The sequence below is a fragment of the Alligator sinensis genome, unplaced genomic scaffold (genome assembly GCF_000455745.1).
Source record: "Alligator sinensis unplaced genomic scaffold, ASM45574v1 scaffold1008_1, whole genome shotgun sequence".
Taxonomy (NCBI): Eukaryota; Metazoa; Chordata; order Crocodylia; family Alligatoridae; genus Alligator; species Alligator sinensis.
Window position 1 is genome coordinate 2,137,529 of NW_005842013.1, and position 13,146 is coordinate 2,150,674.

Below are 13,146 nucleotides of genomic sequence, written 5' to 3' on the forward strand. Positions count from 1 at the left end.
ATTTTGTTCCCGGACCTGATCCCATGAGGCCGAGTGCCTTTTGGGGATGCTGAGCTCTGGCAACTACCACTCATGTCAACAGGGTAGGACTGGTGCTTGACATCTCACTGGATCAGGCTTTATATGACATCCCTGTAAGCCTGGAGTCAGTCCGCTGAAGTCAGTGGAGTGACTCCTAATTTACCCCACTGTGACTAGGAGCAGCGTTTGTCTTGGAGACGGTGGAAGTGTTGTCCAACTGATGCAGGATTAGATGCTTTGTAATTCATGTGTTGGGCCAGATCTTCAGCCGGTCTAGGTGGATTGAGCTCCCGTGAAGCCAGAGGAGCCACATCCGTTTACACCAGCTGGAAATCTGATTTCTAGGAGGATGCAATGTGAAGTAAGGTGCCGAAGGAGAGTCCAGCTGCTACAAGGATTTCCTGACAGGGCTTCAGGTCAGAGCATGTTACCTGCAGATGGTCCTTGCCCATCATTTTCCAGGGTTTGTGTTTTATTCTTCCTGCTTTGCTTGGTCTGAATTCTTCCTTTTTTTGCTAGGGGCAAATGGATAGTGTGCACCACAAGAGCTAAGAATAGGTGTTAGGAACAGATTGGATTTGCAGATATGGCCTTATTGTGACTAGAATGGAGCAAGTCACTATTGTTTGCTAGACTAATGCCGTGGTCACCGTTGTTTTGAATATACCTACCTGTTACAGTTCATGCTGGCTCGCATATGTGCTAACAGAGCCAGTTGTTGGGGGCCATAATCTCCAACTTGGACAAACCCCTGAGGTCTCCACTCTGGGTTCACCGTGCCTTTACTCTTTTAACTTGTCCCCCAATGTCAGGGTGAATTGGGAGTCAGTCTACACAAATAGTCCATTCCCCAGCCTGTGCAAATTGGCACAGCACCAATTTAATGTGAGGAACTGCTTGGGTTTCTACCAGCTGACAGTCAAGACCAGAATATAGACCTCAGGAGTTGGTTCTTGGACTCAAGGGGCACAGAAAGAGCTAGGCAGCTTGCTTGATTGGGCTGAGGTTGACCAGCTTGAGCTGTTGAACTACCTGATAATAAACTCATGGAGCAGGTGCAGGAGTTGAGACTTATGGGCCTTGGCTAATCTTTCTCGCCATGGCTCCAGCGCTCCTATCCAGCTTGCCAGATTCGCAAAGCCCAGACAGGTGGGGAAGGGGGTTTGCAAGGCAAGAGCTCCAAAACCTCAATGCCCGAAAGATGTTCGAGAGAGAAATGTCTTCCTGCTAGACGATGTTAGGTGCAAGCTGTAGAGGATGGAGCAGGGCTGGAAGAGGGTGCCGATTTCAGTTTTTGCAATCTAAATCTTGGTATCTTAGAGCAATTAAGATGGGCACCACAGTAGAGGGTTGAGAGGAAGTCTAGGGAAGCCCCCCCCCTCCCCGAGTGAATTTTCTTGGCCTGAGTAATGAGTAAATGCAGAGTTTAGTGTGTTGTGTAATGTGTCCTGTTTGCCTTGTGATAATAACAGCCTGAAGCTTTGAGTATAAAGTAGGTGTCATGTTCTGAATTCAGTGGTGTATTTCTAAGCTTAGCTGTGTTAGACCTGTTAGTATGAAATAGGATGTGTATGTGGAAAATATATATACATGTAGATACACACACGCATGTGTGCACACACACACACACACACACACACACACACACACACACCTCCAGTGTTTTAGAGGACACCAGGGAAAACCTCCGAGAAGTAAAACTGAGGAAATATTTGCAAATGTAATGCATTTCTGACATGCATGCATGCATGCTTCATGGAGAACCTCACAGACCTGTTCATAACAGCCATTGAAACCTAGGGCTCGGAAACCTCATGGACATGACTTACCTACAAACCTCCGATCTGTTTCTGAGTGCAGAACAGCTCAGCGCAGGCTGATGCTGATCCCGTGAAAGGCAGCGCAGTGAACAGCTCCTCACATCCAAGTGCCCGTCTCTTATCTCTTCTAAGAGAACTGAGCTTTCAAGGTGCTGCAGGGTTTCAGCATCTCGAGAGATGCCTCCATTCCCCTTTACACCTCTCAGTAACATGCCTTCTTATCTCAGGATATAGCACAGCAGCAGCAAGGGCGATGAAGTGTCAGAGCAGGTAGAAAAAAGCAGCAAAACACAGATGGTTCATGGTAGCCAGAAACACTGGTTTCAACTTACAAGAAGAAGTCCCTGCAGAGAGCATTACCGTTCTTTTTGTCCTTCGTTATAGCATGCCAAAGTAACGCTCCACGAAATGCCCAATCATCTTGAAGTCAAATGAGAATTTTACCATTGACTTCAGTGGGACCAAGGGTATGGGTGTAAGAGGCAAATATACCAAGGGGGAAAAAAAAGAGGACAAGATTTTATCGCACATCAGCTGCTCTGTGATATCTTTTCTGCAGTATGTGGAAGCTAAACCACGGTGGCCCTCAGCAAAAGAGAGAGAAGTCATCACAATTAGTTTTCACCTACTGCAAGATAAGGGCATCCACATGGACAACTTCACAGGGCAGGTGATGTCCGCCCCTTTTTGTGTTGTGGGAAATTGTCCCAATGCCCATACCCCAGCTCCCATTAACTGGCCAGATTTTACGTCCAAGGGGCTGCGTGCGCTCTGGTAGTATTGTGTCCCAACCCATGCTGTTCCCAAGCGTGCTCTACCCACACCAAACCCAATGATACTCCTATGAGGACTTTCTGGGATGCCCAGCTCTCCCTGCACTTAAGATTTCAGTTGCCGACATGCTTGACAGCACCCACTGGTGACAATCCTGAAACGTTCCCATCGGCATATTTTTAGGTTTGGAGCAAATGAGTGACATCAGGTGGGTGGCACATGCCTGGGACCATCCCAGACAAGGCACGCTACTGCCATAGCATGCACATGCCCTCAGTGCAGCAGCTGCATCCCTACTGGGGGCTCTGTGCATACATCCAAGTGCACCGTATATCAATCACAAAGATTAGTACTAGGAACTATAGTCAAATCTGGTTTTAGGATGACATTCTACATGAATATACCTGCCCCACAATTAATCCCCAGCCAACTATTAGAAAGGAGACAAACACCTTTGCTGGTTCAAGCTCACGTTGATACAAAGCTTGTCACTTTAATTCCAAGAGAGGTCTCTGATGATGTGCTTGTGTTTCCAGCTACCACAGAGCTGGTTCTGTTTCACTGCAAACTTGTAATAATGTTTTGCTTTCCATGTAAAATAATAGAAAAATAATAGAAATATATATATATATATATATGTATGTGTGTGTGTGTGTACATATATATATATATATATATGTTTGCTTTTGCCCTTGGGAAGAGGTCCTCTGCTTTGACTGCTTGCTTTCTCATTTTCATTGTATTTCTTTGTTGTACTGTTATTCCCTTTTGCAAGATGGTGCTAAATGCGGACTGAGCTGCTTTTTCCAACTGCTTTGCATAATCAACCACCTGCTTCCTCATCTGCAATGTTTTCTGCTGTAAATACGTGGTTTCCCCTCCTAACCAGTCCCTCTCTCCCCGCCCCAAGAATTCAACATACTCCTGATGGCAGATAGGAAGTGTCTAATTAATATTTTGTGGCCTGGGTTTGGTTGCATATCACAAATTGTCTCTTGTAATGTGTTGAGCACACCACCTCTCGGTGCTATTTCATTCTTGCTGTTAGTATGAGAATGACAAAAACTATTAATGTATAGCCAATTGATTGTGACGTGCTTGTGATCTTTGCTTGCTCAAAGGGTTTTTTTTTTTCCAATGATAAATAAATGCTGAAGACGAACACCACCTCCTTGATCTCGTTTTCTCGATAAGCAGCACAACGGAGTAAGTGAAGGAAGCACCCTTTCCTATATTAAGCAGTTTGACAGCGGGAAAGTCATGAGTTTCATGTTGTAGAAATAACAGAGATGCCGCAGGCTGAATCTTTATGCCACTATAACATAAGCAGGAACGGAGAGCTAACCATGAGCACAGGTGAAGATGGACAGTGAAGTCACGTGAATAGGTAGTTTGGTTTTCATGTTGAGTTGAGCAAAGGGTTCACGCTTTGCATCCCCGCAGGTGGACTTCACACCTTGCTGTTGTTCACCTGACACTTGGCAGGGGTGGCAAAACCTGTTCCTACAAGGAAAAGGATCTTGCCAAAGTGTGTTGACTTCACTATTAGCACTTTTCCCCAACAAAGCCACTTCTGGCCCGTTGGCATGAATGAGGAGTCTTTCCATCATCATTAGTTGACCTTGTGCAATGGAGCGTTCCAGCATGATAACATAAAAAGAAAATGACGGGGTGATGAATGCTCCATGGCACATCCGCAGCCATAAGCACCGAACCTCACAGCCATACCTGTGACACCCGTGCTTGCTCCACATCAACCAGCGCTTGATCCACATCAACTAGCACTTGATCATCATGCCCATCTATTGGAAAAAGATGGTGCCCATTCATAAGTTGTCTCATCTGTGGGGATAAGCAGCAATGAGGAGATGAACTAAGGAAGCCTATACACAGCTGAATTCATTCTGGAGTAGGGTCTATGATAGGGATGGGCAAAGTGATGGACCTGGCCAGAGGCTGGACTCCATTTCCCAGCAGCTGCAGCGATATGGGCAGGGTGCCCATATCCCAGCAGCTGCAGACCCAATCCGGTCTGCATGCCAGACTTTGCCTACCCCGGTCTATAAAATACTAGCTGGGGGAATACTGTATTTTCTCACCTATAACATGCACCTTTCCCCCAAAAGCCAGCTGCTAGAAATCATAGCTCAGAATATGGAGTCATTTCTGGCATTGACTGGGCACAAGTGAACATAAGAGCTGCACAGGACTCACATGGAGCAGAACAATGAGCCGGCTGGGGTCCCTTGCTACAGCTACTCAGTTATTTACTACAAAGAAAGACCACCTTTTCATTCTCTCTCTCAAAACCAAGGCGTGGGTTTTATTCTCAGGCATGTTGTAAGTAGAAAAATCTGGCATTGCAGACCATTTGTGCTGACCATTTGCAACTGTGAGTCCTGTTGCTAAAGGATTAAACATTAATTTTGAAACGTGCCATTGAAATGCTTCCAGTGCAATTTGCGGTGGACGAGCAAAGTAAGGGTATTCATATAACCTAACGGTGATTATTAGCTGGGGGAAAGGGGAAAGATTAGGTGACAGAATTGATGGCATTTGACTTCAAATTGTGGGCAGAAACTGTCATTCTGCTTCTCCCTCTCGGATCTGCAAGCTTCTGCCCTCACTATTTTCCCCTCCGATCTTATTTTGTTTTTTAGTGGGCTCTGTACTACCACACTGGGCCCAAACCTTAGCTGGAAAGCACTGTCTGTGCACAAGACAAATCTTCAGCTATTCTGTTTCAACACAGCTGCGTGGACTTCCATGCAACTACGTTGATTTAGTTCAGATGAGAAACCGGCTCATTTTTACCCGAATCCATATTAGTGTGCTAGTATACGGTATAAGTACAGAGTTTACATTGCTGCCTTGTCTACAATCTGCCGCATTCAGCACCATCCCAGAAACGCACGCACGCCACGAATCTGTGTTCATTCATGGGTTATGCATAACAACCAGCCACGTTTCAAAGCATCCAGTTCCTCTAAAGGTGACCGCTGCTCATTTTTACCATTTTCAGGGGCATATCTCTGGTAGTCCAGTGACAATACTTGCATTGTTCAGAGCATGAATGTTGGAGGATGTAGAAATCCTCAGCACAAGAAAGCAATGCCTATTAGCTCCTGCTATCATGCCAAATTAAAAGCCTGGTCTGGGATTTAGGTGCTATGTATGATCTGATCTAGCCATTCAAGGATCCCATACAACAGCCGAGCCCCTGCTGTTAGCATTTCAACAGGGACATGGGGGATCTCCCCCAGAAACACTCAGTGCTGGAAAACACAGCACTGTCACTCTGCTCTCCTGAGAATTTGCTCTGAATGTCAAAATCTGACTATGTGATGAGACGAGATAGTTTTACGGGGCAGCATAGCCTGTTACCTTGAATAGAGGTTTGAGTGCCAAGGACCTTGGACATCCCATCACGGTTTTGCTACCGACTCCCTCTGTAACCCTGAGCAAGTTATTTCCTGTTGATGAAGCTTTGCTATCTCATATGGGTGCTGCGAGACTTAATGTCTGTACAAAGCTGGGAAGGTAAGTGTTGTTCAAAAGGGACAGAGTGCTTTGTAGGGTGCTTGTAATGTGGAGGAGAAACCTAGAATGAGGATTGCTATTAAAGGGGAACTTGTTTTAGCAACATACTCTTGAAAAATATTGCAATGGGCATGTTAAAGCTACCAAAGGACAATGTTAACTTGAATACCCAGCCTCACACCTTCAGAAGCCAACCCAGGCTGAGGATGGCTTTGAACTATCTTTACTTTGGTCAGAAAATCATGCACTTGGTTAAATCTGCCAAAATACATGTGATTTTTCTTCACTGTTGCCTGCTTTAGAAAGCAGAGCTGACTAACGCTTTGCTGTGGACCGCTATCTCCAAGCCGTCTTTGAAATCTTAACCAGATATATTCAGCTATCACCCCCCATCTCTGGCTGTCACACCAAGGTCAAAGTTACCTGAAATGGATATTTCACCGGTTGACATATGAGCCCTACCCAGATGTCTCAGGAGCCGGGGCAGTAGGATATATTGCTGCATCTGCCGCTGCAGAAGAGACTAGGACTATTGAGGCAAATGTCTCCCAGCACCTTAGGGCTACCATTTGTTTTCAACCATCCTTTTTCAATTGCTACGACCTCAGAAACTGAAAAGGAGCTGCAAGGAAGAGGAACCGGTCCCTAGTATGGATGGGACGACACGGTAGTTTTGAGCACTAGGAATATCCTCCCTAATGCTGTAGCCTACGGCTCTGAGACACTAGACCTCAGCTGGACCTCAAGCACCGTTTTCCAGTAACAACATGGTAAGTCTGATTTAGCTGTGCATTTAAGGGCTCTGTCGTGCACATCCTTCTTTGCGTGTGTAATCCCGCTCTGCGCATGAGCAAAGGTTTGCAGGACCAGGTAGTGAACGCCTGATACTTGCTGACTGCTGGCTCTTTAGGAAGTAGGATGGTTGCTTGTAAACACCATTGATTTCTCTTGCAGGTGACCACGCACCAAGCTGCAGACACGGTGACCTTCATTTAGTCTGGAGGGCGAGATTCCTGTTGACTGAAAGGACCTTTGTGCACCAGCTTCCTGCAGAGATTCTGCTGCGGGAGTGACCCACAGGAAGGAAACAACTGGGCTCTTTCAGAAGATGATGGCAAAGGAGATGTAAACTTAGGTGACACATTTAAGAAACATTTAAGGTGAAAATTGCTTTCAGTACACATTGGTTTAAGCTTTCGTTTAACTCAAAGGCATAAGGAAGAGAAAGAGGACGAAGATGCTCAGCTCCTGAAACCGTCTTGTTGCCAGCTCCCCTGATGATCCACCCAGTCCTGCATGCAAGTTGCTTCCGGTCCCTGTGGGGACATTACTGTGGCCTTCGCATGTCCTCACAGCAGGGACAGCAAACTCCATTGCACCAGATCTGTGCGTCCTGTTGTGTTTGTTGCACCGGGGCCAAGGACCCTACCGTACAGGCGTTTGCTAGGTTCCTTGTGAAGATGAACAGTGCTTCAGTCCTGCAAGCCCATTTTCACAGCTGGGCCTTGCACTGCAGTGGCAAAGGGCTCCATGTGATGGGAGACCTGGAGGATGGCTTGCGGACGGGCTGCGGCAGATCTGAACGAACGGGGCTCTGCATCGCTGCTGCTTTCTGTGCATCCCGGCTGGCTTTCCTGTCGTGCTAGTGGATTACCTGGCTTACAGCGACTTGTCCCAGCTGGGACGAGCCTGGATCTCCTCTCAAGGCTGTCTATGCTTCTCCTGCTCTTCACAGAGGGGGAAGGCCACTGCCACATACACGCGCTCCGACTCCCACCGCTGACCGGCCCGCTCCAACTGCGGCACTGCGTTTCGACGCTGGCTTCCCTTCTGTGCTGCATCACCTCCAGGATCCCACCTCGCCTCTCTTCTCTCTCACTTTAGTGTGAAGTTGCCCTTCTGGCCTTCGAGGCCTCTCCCTCTTTCATGCTCACTCTGTAGACTTCACCCACTCACCCGCTTTGGTGTTTCGGTCATGCAGGTGTTGAGTCTCTCCCACGCCGCACCCCTGCGCTGTGTCTTCTTCAGGTGCCTCCTGGAAAAGCCACCTCCAAACCCCATCCTCCCCCCCCAACCCGCTGCCTGGCACCTGTCTCATCTCTCTCTGACTGTAAGCGTGATCTGGGCTTTACTTTGCCTGTATCGTTCAGAATAAAGTAGAAGTGACTCCTCAATGGCCCTGTGCCTCTCACCTTACTCTGCGTGGCGTCTGTCCCCGTGTCTCGAGTCGGCAAGTACGTTGTCTCTCCGTCCTAGTCGCAGCAGTTTGTCTTGTTGCTATTTCTTTCTTATCAGCTTTTGGCTTTGCTTGTGTTTCTTTTCCCCACGTGCCTCTTTCTTACCGGGGAATCCCAGTCAGCAGCCTTTGTCTCACAAGTAGGATTTATCCTCCGTCGGAGTTGGATGATCTGCTTTTGCAGAGCTGGTCGAACCTCTGGCTTACCCTAGCTGTGGGCGCCGGGCACTAGGGACTTCATGGGAGCATCCAGCCCTGTGAGTTATGGAAGATAAGAGCGAGCTCTGGTAGCCCAGAAGGGCAGAGGGAGCTAGAGACGACCCCACAGCGACTGCTGTCAAAGGAACGGCGTCTCCTGGAACAGCAGGAGCCACAAGGAAAAGCCACCTCTGCAAACATCAAAGCACCCTGCAGTGAAAGGAGAAGCGGGATAAGCAGCAACAGAAGTCCCAGAGAGATTTCAACCGGAACGGCTGGGGTCTGGAGGACATCAGCGTCTGTCCTGATGGAAAAAGTCAGAGCACAGGTACGTGGCCCCATAGCCCAGCCAGGGCTGAGTTGTGATGGAGTCACACCTTGACCCTTGTTCCATCGGGGTGAAGCTCTCTCCTTGGTACTGCTTACTGGCCCTGGGCCAGCTCAGCTCTGGTGGCAGGTGTTATGGGTAAGTGGAGAAGGAAGGTACCTGCGTGCAAGGTACAGTAACAGCCTAGTGCTGGCTGCTTTCTGTTCAGTACCGACTTCTGCAATACAGGGAGCAACCACAGGGATGGAAAGGAGGGGAGAAGCCGCCTGATCTTCCTGGGTGAGCAGCAGAGCTTAGGACCTGGCTGGTAGGTCTGACTTCACTGCAGGAGCAATACCTGACAGAGCTGGACTGCAGCCATCGCAGAGACAAAGAGGAAGGAACAAACTCTCTTTCACCTCCAGGAGTGAGAACTGCAGCTGCGTTGTGCAGTCATCTGGTGTTGCTGGACCCTAAGGGGTTGGGTGGTTGATGTCAGGAAAAGAAGGCTCTTATCTGGGAGGGTTGGAGGCAGGATAGGAACCAATGGCAAGATCAGGAAAGAGACTCTCCTGCTACAGTCATTCAGATGATGTTGATGGTCCCTTCTGATGTGCAAAAAGGCACATGCTAAATATCATCCCTTAATTTCCTGCCTTTCATGACATCTCATTGCTCTCTGTACATTGTCTCTTTACGTTGTACTCTCTTTGGATCAGGGATGCCATCGCCCTCCTCTTGTGTAAAACCCCTAGCACACATAGGACTCAATCAAATGAATAAGTCTTTGCAAGAAATAATACCTAACAAGTGCCTAACATGGGCTTAGGCTAAATGGGGTGGGGAGGAGGAAATGTTTAATCAGTGCCAGGCCAAGATAATGCAATGAGGGAGCTTTAAAGGCCTGGAGGTCTGGTTCTTGGCAACTGAAGGAGCTCCATTGATGGTCTACTCGTGGTGGCCAATTTCCATGAGGTCTACTCCATGGTGGCCAATTTCCATGAGGTCTACTCCACGTTGGCCAATTTCCATGAGGTCTACTCCGTGGTGGCCAGTTTCCATGAGGTCTACTCCATATTGGCCAATTTCCATGAGGTCTACTCCATGGTGGCCAATTTCCGTGAGGTCTACTCTGTGGTGGCCAGTTTACATGAGGTCTACTCGGTGATGGCCAGTTTACATGAGTTGAAGACTTGGCTCCAATAACGTGTGTTATGGGGAAGAGCTGGGATGCACAGAAGGAGCCCTGGGGGCTAATGAATAGGTCAGATGCCTTTAAAAAATAGTCAAAAGACACATTGGGTGGGGAAAAAGCATAGCCACCATTTTTCATCAAGTCTCCAAGTAACTGATTTCATATAGGATCACTCAATCAATTATCTTCAGAGGAGTATGGAGACGGTGCTTTCATGTTCTTGCTGATTCACTTTCCCTGCCCAAATTCTTACCCCGGGCAGACCTGCCAGTGCAGCCAGGATATGCTGCTGAGCCCACGGCATGTAGTTAGCTCTCCCAGGATAGCAGCACATGACTAAAGATCTGAAGTTGAACAATAGGAGCCTGCCAGTCACCAGTGGAAATGCCTCCTTCAGGAATCAAAAGTCACTGGTACCAGAATATAATGTCTACCCACAGGGGGAGGTCAGAAGGGTTGAAGGCAAGAGAAGGTGGAGACCTGTGTGGAGGGGATGGCTTTAGGGACACAACTATTCACCTCACTTATTTAGGACTAGAGTCCCAAGGGAGATTTTTGATGCCACTGGCATTCACAGTACCTCTGGCCTGGTCTGGGGGTATGTAACATTGTTCAGTGTCTAAGTTTCTGCTGAAAAAGTCCCGCTACGTGCCCCAAAGTGCTTGCTGCTTGGCAGGGGTACAAGCACCTAAGTCCTCATAGCTCTGAGAGGCATGGCCCCACATCTTGCAACTAAGCACGCTCAGCATTCACGCAGTAGGACATCTCTATCTGTCTCACGTGCAGACCCTGAGCCGGAGGATATAATTGGTGCATGTACTTTGCATCGGTGCAGACCATGCCTCCCCCGCCCCACAAGAGACAGCAGGACGTATTGCTGGGCATTTACCCAATAACCCAGTGCCTAAGGTACCCGCTCAGGATGTGGGAGACTGAAGGGTGGGGGGTAACTACCTCCTCATCTGGTCATCTTTGCACAGAAAGAATTGCCCCTTCCCCTTTGTTTTAAAAAGAAGGGGGCAAAAACTAGAAGAGGTCTAAAAGCTTCCAAGTGGGTGCCTTAGCCAATAGACTATTGACTTGTGTCCTCTGTCTTTGGCATTAGAAATCTTGACTTTTGCTCTTCACATTGGCTTATTGTCAAAATAAGAGGTAAAACAACCTCAGGCCTGTGGGTGAACAAACCTACCACAAGGTAGGAGAGGTACTTCTGAATCCCCTCTGACTGAGGAGGGACTTGAACTCTGGTCTTCTGCACCCCCACTAACCAGCCTAACCACAAGGCTGTTGTGTAAGAAGGGATAAGAAGCGCTTTTAAAATGAAGGGTGAACAGATTATACCAAGTTAAAAGAAGAGTGGATTTACATGAATGAAACAAGGCTAGACTACCATGGCTTAGTTCCCAGCTCCTGTGAGATATGAGTGGACAAACCAAGTCGTTTCTACCGAGAAGCTGACATGCGGTAAACCTTCTCCTCAACTCCCATTCCCTTTTTGCACGTTGTCATTTGTTTGTCTGAACCCCAAATGCCAGCCACTTCTTTTATTTGGTGTGGAGCCCCATCCAGTAGGGGTGTGATGGCATTTTCATTGACTGCCTGCCAAAGTCGTCTCAGGAAAGAGATGGAGAGTCATGCTGCAACTCCGCTTCCCAATCAGGGTATAGGTACGAAATGGGTTCAGCCCTTCGAAGACCAAAACAGTCCTGTGAGCACACAGAAGCACATGCCAGAGGAGCTGAAGGTTGAAAGCTGAGGTCTGGATGGAGAGTAGGCATCTCCAGGGTTCAACGACTGCTGAGCTGGAGTTTCCAGGACCGCGATATTGGATTTAGGTCTCAGCACCACTTCAGGCACCTATATCCTTTCCCTGGATCTGGCTGAAGGACCCTGTTCATAAAGAGCATGACCATGCATGACCGTGGTGTGCTTTTGGGGGGCAGGAATCAAATGCAACATTTCTTCTTGCATTTGCATAGTCACAGCTATTCATACTGACTTAACTACTTTTCCTCCAACCATCTCCAAGCACTCTACAAAGGTGGGTATTTTGGCACTGAAGCACCAGAAAGTTAAGGCCTAAATCCTCCAAAGTATCTACCTTGAAGCCAGTGGTGTTTAGGCACCTAAGCATCTTTCAGGCTCTGGGCATCAGTGATTTACCCTAGGTGATTCATTCGTTGTCAGAGCCAGATTGCTTCCCTCCAGCCACTAGCTACCAACACCAGATGTAGCTGCCGGTGTCACACCTGCTCATAACAGAATAGCTGTAGGCCATGCTAATCCCATTTATCAAGTGCAAGCCAGGAACCCCACTGAGATCCCTGGCATTATCCCTGTTGATGCAGTCTAAGGAAGAGAAAACTCTGTTATGCATGTGAGAAACACGGTCACTCAGCGCAATTAAAACATGAAGTGCCATTTTATGGTTAAGCTCGATGGTTTCAAAACAGCCCCCGCATGCCTTTCCAGATCCCTTATAAGATCCTGCCTAGAATCCATCCATTCATTAGCACGCCAGTTGTTCCCCTTGCGTGCCATCTAATGAACTGCTGCCGTGACCTGGCAGGGACTTGGCTTGTGTGGGATGATATATTTTTGTTGCATACGGTCCCTTGTAAAGTGCAAAGCCCTTCAACAAATGCCCTGCCTACCTGAGGCAATAAGGATGTGATAACTTTATCTACATAGATGTTATATTACTTCAGGACCTGGCTTGTCTTTCCGCCCACCTTTTGTTCCCATGATTTCACCCTCCTGGCACGCTTCGCGCACAGCCGCCAGGCATGAGCCAAGCACTTGCTGTGTGCAGGAGGAGGCCTGGGATGGGGGTGAGGAGGGGGCTGTTTTGTTCTTCCAGCAGAAGCAGTGTAATCCCTCCTTTGTCCTGGAGGTGGGATTCCCCAGGGAATTCATGCAAACCCCTCCACCCTCCCACTTTGTGCCTGGGCTGAATGAGCTTGCAACAGTCCCATCATTATTCTTATTGCAGTCTCTTGTGCAAATTGCCAGTGAAGGCCCGGGGGGGGGGGGGGGGGGGGGGGAGAACCCACAT

The 13,146-nt window shown here is 48.1% G+C and overlaps 1 protein-coding gene across 1 annotated transcript in view; it reads left to right on the forward strand.

The window, feature by feature from the left end:
- Positions 1 to 13,146, forward strand: part of MAP6 (microtubule associated protein 6) — an 81,329-nt gene that overhangs the window by 66,059 nt on the left and 2,124 nt on the right. The window lies entirely within an intron of this gene.